Source organism: Nyctereutes procyonoides, unplaced genomic scaffold, assembly GCF_905146905.1.
Source record: "Nyctereutes procyonoides isolate TBG_1078 unplaced genomic scaffold, NYPRO_anot_genome, whole genome shotgun sequence".
NCBI classification, from domain to species: Eukaryota; Metazoa; Chordata; class Mammalia; order Carnivora; family Canidae; genus Nyctereutes; species Nyctereutes procyonoides.
This window is the reverse complement of record NW_026575048.1, coordinates 4,516,217-4,530,840: the sequence shown is the minus strand read 5'-3', so window position 1 is coordinate 4,530,840 and position 14,624 is coordinate 4,516,217. Positions and strand designations below refer to the sequence as shown.

At 49.3% G+C, this 14,624-nt stretch overlaps 1 non-coding gene across 1 annotated transcript; it reads left to right on the top strand.

Annotated features, from left to right (window-relative positions):
• Positions 1-11,078: 11,078 nt before the first annotated feature.
• Positions 11,079-11,185, top strand: LOC129511207 (U6 spliceosomal RNA). Its single transcript, XR_008664765.1, has one exon. It is a non-coding gene; the product is annotated as a U6 spliceosomal RNA (small nuclear RNA).
• Positions 11,186-14,624: the final 3,439 nt, after the last annotated feature.

Below are 14,624 nucleotides of genomic sequence, written 5' to 3'. Positions count from 1 at the left end.
GGCTGTCCACCCTCAGCAGACCCGGGGAAGGCTGGGTTTCAGAGCCCACTTCTTGCTCCCCATGACATCACCTACAGAATCCAGAACATTCAGAAATTACTTGTCCATCCATCAGAACAGCCGGCACGGCAATAGTGGCTTATTCACACCACAGACAAAATCAGGCGGTGAGTTGTCCAACGGTTTTGCCCATGAAGCACAGGAGGAAACAGATTTCAGGCTGTGGACCTGCCCTAACAGCCTGGACTTTTCCAAGAAGCCTCAGTAATATGCCCTGTCCCATGTCCCCTTCACTTGAACCCGGACAGCCTTTGTTTGTTGTTGTTGTTGTTGTTGTTTGTTTTTCACATAAAAAGAATTTTATTTATTTTTTTACATTTTTTAAAATTTAAATTCAATTTTCCAACATCTAGTATAACACCCAGTGTTCATCCCATTAGGTGCCCTCCTCAGTACCCATCACCCAGTCACCACATTCCCCCACCCATCTCCCCTTCTGCAACCCTTTGTGTTTCCCAGAGTTAGGGGTCTCTCATGGTTTGTCTCCCTCTCTAATTTTCCCCACTCAGTTCCCCTCTTTTCCAATATAATCCTTTCACTATTTCTTATAGTCCCCATATGAGTGAAACCATATGATGATTGTCCTTCTCTGATTGACTTACTTCACTCAGCATCATACCCTCCAGTTCCATCCACATCGAAGCAAATGGAGGGCATTCGTCTCTTCTGATGGCTGAGTCATATTCCATTGTGTATATAGACCACAGCTTCTTTATCCATCATCTGTCGAAGGACATCGACCGGCTCGGCCAGTAGCTGATAGCAGAGGCATTGCCAGGTGACTTCTGAGGCTGCACTGCAAACATGACTTCAGCTTTGTTTGCTTGGAGCTCAGCAGCCAGGCTGGGAGGAGGCCCACACCAGCCTGAGCAGAGCCCACAGTGTAGATGTTGGAGCCGAGGGCTCGCTCAGGTCCTGGCCAGCCTCCTCCAACAGCCTCTTCCAACAGCCAGCACTCCCAACCTTTGACTCTTCCCAGTTGGGACCACAGATGTCATGGAGCAGAGATAAGCTATCCCACGGGTCCTGCCCAAAGGGCTGCTCCACGGGACCCACAAACAGAACACGATGGGTGCCCTGAGAAGGTTTGCCAGCGACCACTGTACCTGGATCACCTGCACGTACAGGTGACAGAAATAAAAGTCGTACAAAACAACAATACTTAACCTTAAAAAAAAAAAAAGCTGTATCATAGGAAATAGCTAACGAGAATGAACTCCGTCCTCCCTGTCATTCTGTGTTCACTCAGTCACATTCACTCCAAGACATTCTAAAGAGACAGCATCGCCTTCCTCCCCTCCAGAGAGAACTGTTTGTTCATTCCAGGCACTGTGCTTGGCTCTGAGGTCTCCGAAGTGAAAAAGATGCAGCAGTTCCTGGCCACGGGGCTTGGGACCCACAGCCCAGCAGAGAGCCTGAGTGAGTTTCAACAAGCTTAATTTTTTTTTTAAGATTTTATTTATTTGAGAGAGAGAGAGCATGGGGGGGGGGCAGGGGGAGGAAGAGGGAGAAGCAGACACCCTGCTGAGCACGGGGCTTGATCCCAGGGCCCTGAGATCAGGACAAACACTCAAACTGCCTGAGCCACCCAGGCTCCTCAAACACATTTAATTCTTAAACTCAAAAGCATGGAGCTTTTGAAGAGCCCAGGAAAATATTTACCACCACCGCCACCAACAACAAATCACCTGCTACAAACATTTGTTTAAAGCTGTGAGGTCTGATTTCTATTTCTCCAGATGTCTCCAAAAGTGACATGTCACCTAGTCAACGTAACTCAACTCCTGTGATTGTGCATTGAGATGACACGTGATGTGGGCCGTGGCCGCCTCACATACCTTTGCCGGGGTGTGGGGTGGGGGATTATGACGGGGACCCAGGTAGGCCTGGCACAGACAGAGTCCTGGCAAGGCTGCGGGGCTGAGTGGGGTGAGGGAGGCTCCCGAGCAGGACGCAGAGCCCACTGGCTTTCGTTGATGCTGCTGCAAGCTCTGGACTCCAGCGGCATGTGAGCCTCTCCAGGAAGCTGGCAGCTGGGGCTCTGGGAGGGACGTGACGAGCTGCTCCCGCACGCAGGAACCTGCACCTTCCTCCGGGGTGGGCTGGGGCTCGGCCTCCTGAACCCATGGGAGGCTCAGCTCTGCGGCAGGAGGGGTGGACAGGAGCTCTCAGTGAGGCTCAAGGGCCTGAGGGCAGGGAACAGAGTCAGAAGAGCTGACTTTGGAAGGGGGCCTTCCCACACGCCCTCACGCCCGGCACAGCCTGGGTTTGAGCAGCTGAAGGAAGATTCCAGACTGACTGGGGTGTAACCCTGTGAGGGCCAATTGTATGTCTCTGTTTTCTCATCCGGGGAAGGAGTGTCTTCCTCATGAGGGGGGCTAAGGGTTGCATGCGTTCAGGCACAAGGAGTGCTTAGAACAGTGTCTGGCCCGGCGTGGGCGCTTAGCAAATACAGCTCATTAAATACACCGTTCCCGTCCACAGGTACAACAGCAGGTCTCTACCACGTGCAGTGTGCCAGGCCCTGGGGGGCTGTGCTCGGCCCAGGGGAGGAGGAGCGCCAGGCCGCACACACATGCTTCATCCCTGATGGTGCCTTCAAGCTAATTTCAAAAAGTCACCCACTCCTGAGGACAGGCCTCCTGCCTCTTCCAGAAAATGATCGCATACGCACGAACGTATGATAAATGTGCCCATGATTCAGACATCGAGGGCGGTGGTCTGACCCCCTGCCCGCCTTTGTGCGAACAGGAACATGAGGTTAGTTAGCCCTGCCCTCCAGAGCTCATCATCGATTTCCAAATAGTGACAGACGTATTTGCAATCTGGTGTGAACACGGCATGATTTCTCAGCAGTGAGAGCGTTCAGCAGACTTGGCAGACGGGGAGGCTGAGAAAGGCCTCCCAGGGGAGCTGCTGGGAGCTGGTCTTGAAGGCTGAGCAGACCTCCCTGGGGGGAGGAAGACAGGGGAGTCATCCCTGGCAAAAGGAACAGCCAGCTGAGGGCCCGTGTGGCCGGAGCTCGGTGTTCCTCAGGGACACCTCCACGTGTCTGCAGCTGGAGCGGGGCACGGCGTCCAGCAGGACATCTGCCTCTGAGACTGGACAGAACCCTTGCTGGCCTCTGCCGGCATCTGGGGTTGCTGGCAACCCGCGGTGCTCCCTGGCTTGTGACATCATGACTGCAGCCCCCGCCTCTGCGGTCATCTGTGTTCTGTGTGTGTGCGCGCGCACGTGTGTGTGTGAATCCAAAATTTTCCTCACTTTATAAAGTCACCAGTCATACTGGGTCAGGGCCCACCTTCATGCAGAATGACCCCAGCTTAATCTGATCCCATCTGCCACGGCCCTATTTCTAAATAAGGTCACATTTCACAGGTAGCGCAGGTGAGGACCTTCCACATCTCATTTTCGGGGACATAATTCAGTCCATGCAGGTTCACACAGTAGTAGGAGGCTAACTCTGCAGGGAAGGCTCTGCTTTCACCCTCACGGGTCTTTCATTCAAAAAGCTCCCTTTTCAGACTGTGGTGATCATTCTCCAATAAGCACCAATGCAGAAACATCATATTGCACACCTGAAATGTTGTATGTCGGTGATACCTCATGTTATATATGTCAATTATACCCCAATCCAAAAAAAAAAAAAAAGCTCCCTGTTAGTTGTCTCTGCGGTGGTCTTTAGAGCTCCAGCTTTCCAGGAGTCTCCTAGAATCCCCAAATCTAGTCCTGGCAACACCGAAACAGCCCTGCCACTTGGAAAGCCCTGCAGACTTTCTCCTGCATACACCACACTTGAGACCCAACTGTGTCATTATCTTAGCACTTTTACGCACGTGGGAAGGGCAGCTCAAACTCTGGATTACAGGCACAGGAAGCGTGGACAACATCCTGAAACCTAAGCTGTTTCTTGTCATTAAAGGCACAGATTGTAACATCTTTCAGGGAGTTAATCTCCAGGACGTTAGGAAACTTCTATCAGACCAGTTAGAACTGTGTCTTCACCACGGTGTGGATCAAGTGCTCTCTACAGACGCCTCCTGGGGACAAGCTGGGGTGTGAGTCTCACCCACCTGGACGCACATCCCTGTGCTCCTCCCTCCAAAAGTTGGCAAGAGGGGACGCAGCGGCCCTGGTGACGAGGTGGTGATTATGTGCAGTGGCTGGAGATCCCGACAGCGACAGCGTACTGGAAGCCACCAGAATAAAGGTGAAAGAGTCAGAGAGAAAGGGACAGAGAAAGCGAGAGACCCGGGCATATAGGAGGAGAGAAAGGTAGTAAGTGATGGAGGGAAGGAAAGACAGAAACGGAGGGGAGAGGGTGTTTGAGAGATGAAGGGAGAGAAGATGCTCAGGAGGGCACAAGGCATCACTGGAACCACGTTAGGGGGAAAAGAAAGCCCGGTAGAAAAATTCCTACCAGATATTACTCTGGTTGCGCAAGCATGATCCGAAGTAGGACTAATTTATTGCTCTCAGTGTGACAGCTCCTGCCACCTGCTGTGGGCGGCCTGTGCAGCGGGCAAGGGATCCCGGGCTGCCGGGGCCGACGGAGGCCAACTGCTGACCCGCGGCTGACCCACTCGGCCCTGGACTCCCAGCTCCCTCGGCTGTGACGTGGAGAGACAACCGCCTCTCAGGGGCGCAGCTGGAATGAGGCCTTACCGTGTGCAGAGCGCCTGGCTCATGGCTGCAGCGTGGGAAACGCCGGGTACCCTCCACTGGCCCGTCCGCGGTGACCTCAGTGTCCTCAACCAGTGCTGCTCAGGTCTCTGCAAGCCTGTCGCACCCCTGAGCCCACCTTCACTTGCAACAGCGGGAGTCAGCCACGGTGTCACCCCTCCTAGATGGCACCCCCGGGAACTGGCAGCTAAACTCTCCCACTGACGGCACCCTCTCGGTGTGTCGCCCAGCGAGGCACAGGCTCACCTCCAGCCCAGGCTGCCATCCTGGAAGGCCCTCACTCTAGTCTGAGGGTCTCGACCTCCACGGGCATACCACACTCGCAGTCATCACTGTCTCCCCTATTCCTTATCCTCCTGTTGGTGTTCCCGATGCTAACGTCATCCTCCAGGCTGGAAGGATCCAAAGCTCAACCCCCTCTCTCCAAAGCTCCTCTCTCCAAAGCTCAACACCCCGCCCTGGTGTCTGAAAGGCAGTCATTGGACCCCCACCATCATTTTCACTACTGAGTTTCTCTTTGGCATCACCCAAATTCTTTACTTTCCTGTTTTAGTTTCCTCATCTTTCTTTAAAAATTATGGTAAGAGGGCAGCCCCGGGTGGCTCAGCGGTTTAGCGCCGCCTTCAGCCCAGGGTGTGATCCTGGAGACGTGGATCGAGTCCCACATCGCGCTCCCTGCATGGAGCCTGCTTCTCCCTCCACCTGTGTCTCTCATGGATAAATAAATAAAATAAAATCTTTAAAAAAATAAAAATAAATACAATTAAATAAATACAATTAAAGAAACATAAATAAATAAATAAATAAATAAATAAATAAATAAATAAATAAATAAATAAAAATAAATTATGGTAAGAACCCTTAACCGGAGATCTGCCCGCTTAACAAATGTCTACGCGTGTTACATTTCTCTGGACTGTTAGTACGATGCTGCCCGTAGGCCTCTAGAGCTTGTGCATCTTGCCGGACTGAGATTTTATGTCTGTTAATTAGTAACCCCCCGTTTCTCCTTCCCCTTGACCCCTGGCAGCCAACATTCCACTCTTCAATGCTGTGAATTTGCCTACTACACACCCTCACATGAGTGGAGTCAGGTGGCGCATATTTTTCTGTGACTGGCTTGTTTCAAAATGTGCTCCAGGTCACTCATGTTGTCCCATTTTGGGACAGGATTGCCATTTTTAAGGCTGGATACCATGCATGAACCACTGTGTGTATAGGCCGTGTTTTCTTAATCTGTTCATCTGTGGGTGGCCACTCGGTTGTATCCATATCTTGACTATTGTGAATAGCACCACGATGAAGTGCTAGTAACACTGAATGGAGGGGTAATATCTCGGGGAGATCCTGATCTCAACTCCTTTTGGATAAATATCCAGAACTGAGATTGCTAGATCATAGGGTAGTTCTATTTTTAATTCTTTGAGGAACCTCCTTACTGTTTTCCACAGTGCCTACGCCATTTACCATTCCCCCCCAAGAGGGCGTGAGGGTTCCAAGTTCTCATGTTCTTGCTAACACTTACTGTCTTATTTTGTTTGGTTTTATGTTTTTTTTTTATAATAGTCATCCTGACAGCTGTAAGGTGACATCATGTCCTGTGGTTTTAATTTGTATTTCCCTGATGATGAGTGATGTTGAGCGTTTTTTTTATATACCTGTTTATCCCCATGTTGAAAATGCAAGATAGGGGCACCTGGCTGACTGAGTCAGGGGAGCATGAGACTCTTGATCTCAGGGTCATGAGTTAAAGATCCATACTGAGTGTAGAGAATATTCTAAAAAAAAAAAAAATTAAATAAAACACGGGGCAAACTACCCAGCTGTCAGGGAGCACAGAAATTAGACATCATGTAGAAGGTACGTCTACGGTTCTCTCTGATTCCCCTAACCCACTTTTCAGGGACCTGCCTCTCTAGCTGCTCCAGGTCTCAGTGGTCAAATGAGAGGAGATATTTTTACAATTGGTACAGGCCCCTGGCTTCAGTCGATTCGCCTGATGAAAGTCCTTGATCAATTTTTTTTTTCCAATCAGAGTTCTTCTCTAGGAATTGGCCTTAGGAATTAACAGATTCCCACATCAACTTAAATCCTCTTCGAAGAGAGTAAATGAAAATAGTTGCTGCCAGGACACTGATGTGTGGGAACCCAGCAAAGCGAGCCTTCTGGAAGGGAAACATGTCAATGCAAGAGGATGGAGAGAACATTCTGAGTCCCAGTAGGACACCCTGAGCACCTGCCTGTATCCTTGTCACAAATCCACCTTCCTTCTTATGCACTTAACATAGCTTGATGTGATACCTGTAGCCCTAAGAGCCTGAAGTAACACACCAACAACAGGAGACCCTGTGTACTGAGTGAGAGGGCTGCCTCTGGAAACCAATTCTGTCCCCCGACAATGAGGTGCATGACCTCAAGACTGAGTGCTTCCCATTTCTTTTCTTCTTTTTATATATTTTTTTAAATTTAAATTCAATTTGCCAGCATATAGTATAACACCCGGTGCTCATCCCATCAAGTGCCATCCTCATCGCCCGTCACCCAGTTACCCCATCCCCCCACCCGCCTCCCCTTCCATGGCCCTTTGTTTCCCAGAGTTAGGAGTCTCTCACGGTTTGTCTCCCTCTCTAATTTTTCCCACTCAGTTCTCCACCTTTCCTTTATAATGTCTAAGTCTTCTATGCTCAATTACAAGGTAGAAATGAGAGTACCAAAGTCACAGAGTTGCCAAGGGGCTAAAATAAGAAGAGGGGTTTCTAGAACACCAAACACCATGCCGGGGGCATGTTAAACACTCAGTGAATGTCAGCTTTTACCATTCCTGTTGCTACAGCCAAGCAAAATCACGGACAACTAACAAGCACGTGAGACGCAATAGCTGTTTGTATTTACTACAAACTGGCATCCCTAACTGTTGTCTTGCACAATCTGTGCTCCAGGATCACCCACGCTGTCCTCCTAACTGTCGTCTTGCACAATCTGTGCTCCAGGATCACCCACGCTGTCCTCCGCGCCGTCTCGCTCAACACCATCCTCTCTGGAATCAATGGTGAGCAAACCTTATTTATCTCACTCTCCTCCAGAGATGTCTGTGATCAATTTACTTTAACTTGGGACAACGATGTCCTTCCTACCACAGATGCAGTGCCTCGTGACCTTTCTCTGTTGAGATGCAAAGCCTTTCTTCGAGTACTCCCCATCACTACTAAGAACACATCTGAGAGTGATACTTGGATGCCCTCCCTCTGCCCACCCTCCTTGCAATGTGATGTTATAGCAACTTCCATCAAGGGGAAGAATATAGTTCCCAACTTCTTAACTCTAAAATAGTCTTGAGATCGACTTGGGCAAAAAAACAAAAAGGAAACGCCACCACCAAAACACCAGAAAATGCAGGAAAGTTAAAATGAAATAGGTTCAGGCCTAGACCTCCAGAGACCATGCGTCTTTCTGTTTTCTCTGACCTCTGCCAAGGCCAGACTGAGGACACTGGTTGTCAAAATGGCCAGAAATGAGAGTCCACATGAAGCACAGCTGAGTCAGCCCAACTGTCCCAGTTGAGGTACAAGGTACACAACAGGCCCTAGCCTCGATCCACAGCACCAGGTACCCAGCAGACCCGGAGCTAATGACGGGGGCCTGAGTGAGCTCCCCAGACTTTGGAAGGAGTGCCCATGTGGCCACGAGACCCACAGGCAGTGGTAAACGCTCATTCTTTTAAGCCACTGAATTTGGGGATGATTTGTTAATCATCAACAACAAACAGATGAGCTCTTGTTTTATCTGTAAGGGAATAAACTGGGGGAATATGCCTACCGTTTAATATAGATGACTTACACTACATCCAATGTCTGATAGGTAATGCCTGTCAATTCACATAGATAAAGCACAGAGTGGGCCCTCCCACATGTTAACTTCTGAGACCCCAGGACTCTTTCTCATTCCTGTGTTGGATAATTAGAAGAGCTTTGCTACCCCTAGCAGAAGCAAGTGTGAGATGGAATTCTAGGCCTCCGCGTCTGGCCTAAACCGTGAACTCCAAAGAACGGGTGTGCCAACAATCAGCAAAATCTAACAGCAGGAGACTCATTCCTGACCTGTGTTTTTCCAGGACTGGCTGCTTGGCAATGGAATTCTACGGGGCCCCGTGGAATTGTGCACAGATTGACATAGGAGATAAGCAATTCTTTGGGAAACTTTTTGGTTGCTGTTATTATTTTGCTCATCTGGGAAGAAAAAGCCATCAGAAACCTCACTATGGGGCTTGGCTCCATGCATTTTCCCTTGGAATATGATTAATTACTGTCTAAATAATAGAAGTCTTCCAGGAACAATAGAAGGCAGAGACTACAGAGACTACTCATAAATATTCAACTGAAGCCTGCTGGGAACGTTATACTCCCATCAGGGTTCTCTGCTGACATTGGAAGTCAGACCCCAACTCAGACCCATAAAACTCGCAGAAAAATATTTACATAAGCAAGCCTGGTATGAGTTGTCAGAGGGCCACGTTCCACATTTGCCTGAACATTGGGAATTAATTTGGACCTGATAATGAAGCTCAGGTCTGAACGCTAGCAGCTTGTTTATTTCTGTGACGAACTTCCCTGTCGGGGGTGAACACAGTAGGACTACTCAAGCCACCACCTTAGCAGAGCCCGGGTCACCAAAATATTGTTTTATTTGCTTTTGATTCTACAGTTTCCATCTGCCCTTTTAGAGATCATTTTGCCCATCTCCTAGACACTAGGGAAAATAAAGAGTAGACGTAGGCCTCATGTTCTTTCAAGGAAAGTACATTCCACAAAGGATACAGACTCATAAATTTGTCATTGCAATTAATCTCAAATGCCAAGCTGGTGGCTAGACCAAAGGGTACTGGGTGTAGGAGGAAGGAGGGGCTGCAGATACCGGTCCCGACGGTGGGGCAGGGGGTTGGCTGGATCCACAGAAGAGGCCTTACCCAGGATGGGACATGAGCGGGTCTCTTGGAGGTTAGGAGAACTTCCAGGTGAGAAGAGAGGGTGGGAAATTCCGGGCCTTCTCTCTTGTGGTCTGGGACAGTAAAGGACGACGTGGTTGTGGTTAGGGAGCAGGAGCTGGAAACATCAGAGCTAAATCTGGAACAGCAATTTGGAGCTTCAGAAAAACATAGTGGCCTTGCCTTTCCATTTCATTGTTGGTTTATTCTGGCTGCAGTTTTGGCAAGAGGGGAAGACTACAGAGGGCACCCGAGTATTCGTCTGGCTGACTCCTTGGGAATCTGAGGGCAACAAAAGAAGCACCCAGTCCTGCAGGTTGCCGTCCGCTTCGAGAACAACGGCTGGTGGTCACACGGATGCTCGTGCACGTGGACCTGCGCCGTGTGGTCTTTGTCAACCTCCTCTCAGCTACCGACCCCTCGCCCAGAAACCTTATCGTTAGAAAAACATTAGAAGAGATCCAAGACTTACAAGAGTTTTAAAGAAAGTCCTGCAAAGGACAAAAGATGGGAGAGAAAAACGTGCGAGAGGAGCTCAAGGCAAGTGTGGGGAGAGAAGGAAAGATGGGTCAGCGGGCCTCAGCTTAGCGGTCGATTCCGTCTAGAAAGGCCGTTTTCAACCTTATCCTGAGGGGCCGCAACTCCGAGAAGGTGGGTTACACTTCAGGACACGGATGCGACCCAAATGAACATTTAAGCACGTTGCTTTCCTGGGCCAGCAACCCCAGAGCCTCGGCACCTGCAGCAGCTACACCAGGCTTCCGACAGATTCTGATGTCCGCAAAGTATCACCGTGTCTTTCTGCCTCCAGCGCCCCTTTTTGCTCAAGGAAATTAACTTTTAAACACTTCCCATTAAGTAATCAATTCAGGGCATTCCCCACTCCCCCCAGCCCCTGGCATCTGGCTCAGGGTTGCTCCCTCACCTCCGCTGGCTTTGATTTTGGCTTTGATTTGGGGTTAAGTTCCGGGGTCACAAAGCACCGGGTGGGGAAGTCTCGACTTCTCAGCCATCAGCATGTGCTCTCACGGGGATGGATGGAAATTGCCCGACCTCTGGCTCCTGGTACCGACCGAGGGACCTGGCTCCTCCCGGCCCAGGCCTCTGTCTGCATGGCCGCTCAGCATCTCCATCGATAGCCCTGTTTTCCTCTGCAGGTTTGGGGCAGTAACTCCACTGGGAAATCTGTACAGACGCCCCCACTGCTGCCCGATCCGACAGTGTCGGGCCGGGGGTGCTGCGGGGGACATGGAGCACAGGACGGCGAGGATCACTGCAAACTAAAACTTCAGGTTAGGGACGTCCACCTGCAATGTTTGCACCTTTCTTAGGTTTTGATTAAAACCAACTAATAGCGCTCGCTTCGGCAGCACATATACTAAAATCGGAACGATACAGAGAAGATTAGCATGGCCCCTGCGCAAAGATGACACGCAAATTCGTGAAGCGTTCCATGTTTAAAATACATAAATAAATAAATAAATAAATAAATAAATAAATAAATAAATAATGCCAACTAATATAAAAAGCTGTAAAATAATATGAGAAATTGAAACGCTGATGAGAAATTTGTGATATCAAGTAATAATTGTTGATTTTTTTAGATGGGTTAATGGTATTAGAGTTCTGGTGGATACAGCCCTTACCTTCTAAAAACATCTGGGGAAATATTCACAAATTGATCAAAAGATACCTGATATTGGCTTCAAAATAGAAAAGCTGGAGAAAGTGAACGAGATACGGAGAACACAAGAGTTGGCCGCCATGCTCTGATGATGGTTGAAGACAGATGTTGAATCCATCTGGGTTCCTTACACTAGACTGGATCATTGTGTCTATGCTTGAAATTTTCCCCTCAGACAAAGCTAAAAAAAACTCTGATGACAGCTTTGACTTTGTACTGTCCCTGTACACACCCTCGTGTTTCACAACTGGCCTCCATAGCTTGTGCTCTTGCGTTACCCCCTCTGCCTGGAGCAGCGTTGTCTTGATTCTTACTTTTCTTCTCTTTCCTCCACTTCTGACCTAATTCCTACTAGTCTTGGCTCTTAGAGTGTTCCCTTGGTATCAGGTTGATTCATCTTTGTATCTTAAATATCTAGCACTGTACGAGGCACGTTGTCAGTAGTCACGCCACCAAGATCATCATTTTTATCTCCTTAGTGTTGTGAGGATTAAGCCACGTGTATAAAGCACCCAGCGTGTTAGAAGCTCGACACCAGGCAACGCCTCTGCTCCCCCTCCACCATTTGAACCTACACCTCCCTCAACCCTCAGTCCCAATGATGTTTCTCCCAGGAAGCTCCTCAAACAACTACTGACCCACTGGTCCCTCTGCTTTGTGAATACTTGTGTCCTCTGACAAATATCTGCTTGACGTTTGCTCTTCTGGGAAGATTTCTATGAGATAAAGTACTAGGATTATTTTCAGTTCCTAACTGCCCACCTCCGGGGATTATCACAGTGCTAGCAGGACTACCTAAAATATATTCAGATTGACGGAGGGCAACTGAAATTTGATAATTCTAAGACTGCTGGGAATTGTAAGATGGTAACTCCAATCCTCATAGGAAGGATGAAGCCACTCTAGTAAGTACACACAAAGAGCAAACAGTCACATCCCCATCCATTATGCTTATGCCGTCCAGTGTAGTTAGAAGGGGGCCTGTTGTCACTATTTGTTAAACAAACTTGAGAATCATGGAAAATGCTCGAGTGCATTCAGCTACTCAGCTGAATTAGTTCATTAGCTAAATGCGCTGGGAATGAGATGCCAGGTCTCATGATCCCCTGACACCCTGGTGCCTCTACAACATTCTTGCCCAAAGGGCCATCCAGTTTCTGATCCTCCACACCAGAAAAGTTCCTCCTCACTAAGCTCTTCCTAAGTTTTGCTTCTTTTTTTAAAAAAAAATGTATTTATTTATTCATGAGAGACACAAGAGAGAGGCAGAGACACAGGCAGAGGGAGAAGCAGGCTTCATGCAGGGAGCCCAAAGTAGGACTTGATCCTGGATCCGGGGACCCGGACCTGAGCCAAAGGTAGATTCTCAACCACTGAAGGGGGAAGCCACAGGCATCCCTCAAATCCTGCTTCTGGAATCAACCACAGAGCACTCACTCTGCAAATATTAAGTCTTTATTGTGCATCAGGTGCTACACTTGACATGGGGCTCGATGGGTCAAGAGGAAACGAGTCGGCCATCAGATAGCTTAGAATATACTGTAAATGGATACAACACGATGCACCGTGTCATTGTCTCCAAGGGAGACAGTTCTGTGTGACACAAAGACACAGCTTGGTAGTTTTAACCCTCTGTTTCGCCAGCACTCAGGCCGTAATGTACTTCCCAAAGCCTCCCTACTCACCTCCAGCTGGCGTTGGAGCCTTTTCTTTGATAAACACCAGACCGACGGGAGCTCTCGGGGGCCAGATTGTGCAGTCCTGGGCAGGGAATGTCAGGGATCTTGGCAGATGGAGGCCCCACGGGACTCAGAGCTCCAAAGGGAGCTTGCCCACATGCTGCACCAGGCAAACAGGCTGTTGGGGAGCTTCTGGTGCACAGGGTCCATATGGTCCCGAGTGCCATGCATGCAGATACCTGGGATCTGCAGACAAGCAAGGCACGCATGACTCCTCCAAGGTAGACATGGAAGTTAAGGGAAAAGAGGACCAAGACCAGGTAGGAAAGCCACGGGATCTGAATTAAGTGTTGGCTTCAAGGACAGGCCAAAAAACCTGCAAAGGGAGCTGCCTAACAGGAGGGAAAGCTCGCGGGGTGCGTCGGGCACGCTGCTCAGAGAACTCTGAAGGCAGAAAGCGGAGTTGGCAGGGCTGCAGAATCCACAGCTACGGTGACCTAGAAGAGATTCGCGGGGTGGAGTGGGCGGAGGAGGGCGGCGGGCAGGGGGCCAAATGTCACCAGAAAAGCTACTCTCCCTTCCAGCCCTGCATCTGCCTCGCCCACCCCCGCCCCGTGTGCATTTTTTCGCAGGTGCTTTCGCTTGCGTTTTGCAAACACAAGTTTACGTGGTTGCGACGTTCCTTCTTTTTTGTCCCTCTGCATTGTCTGCTGCTAATAGGTGTTTGTAGTAACTCTTCGTCCAGTATCATCTGCACGTTTCATTAACCTGACAACTCCTCACCCATTAATAAAAAAATATTCAATTATTATTTAACGTTCATTGTGCACGGACAACAGACCCGTTGTGCAGAAGAGAGAAGCTGAGTACACACTAACTGCACCCTCATCCTCCTGTCCCCGAACATTTCTCAAGGAGCTTAGCATGGTTGAGTTTTTGTCCTTTCCCCTTTGCAGATCACAAGGATTGTTTTTTAAGGTCCTTGGCTGTCAGGTGGAACCCGAACAACAAAATCTCCAGAGATCCTCATTCCCCAGAAGGACGTTATGTGACCTCATTAGTCACTTCTCATCTGTCGCTTTTGTTGCTAAGAATCTATATATATCCTCCCAAGGTCCCTGTGCCCTCATGTAGGATGGGGGCTGGTTCGCCTGTAGACCCCACTAGACCTCGAGCTCCATGAGGACAGGGGTTAGGACACTTCGCATCTCTTGGTGTTCTCGTTGTCCATGACTTCTCTAAAGCAGGTGTCCGGTGTAGGCGCAAAGGCCCGGTTTTGGCTGTCTCATGCCTCACCTGAACATTCAGACCTGGCCTTCAGCTAAAGTGAATCTCTTCCAGAAGGTGCTGAGTGGCCTTTGTTAACATTTACATCTGCAGTTTTCAATTTCACCCTGGCTCCTATTTCTATTCCATGTCATACCGTGGGGAATGCCCACTTCCACGGTGGTCCTGTCCTAGGAAGTACTTTGTCGTCCTGGACACATGGTTTGGATAAGTCCTCATCCTGTGGTTAATCCCCCTGACACCAACAAGG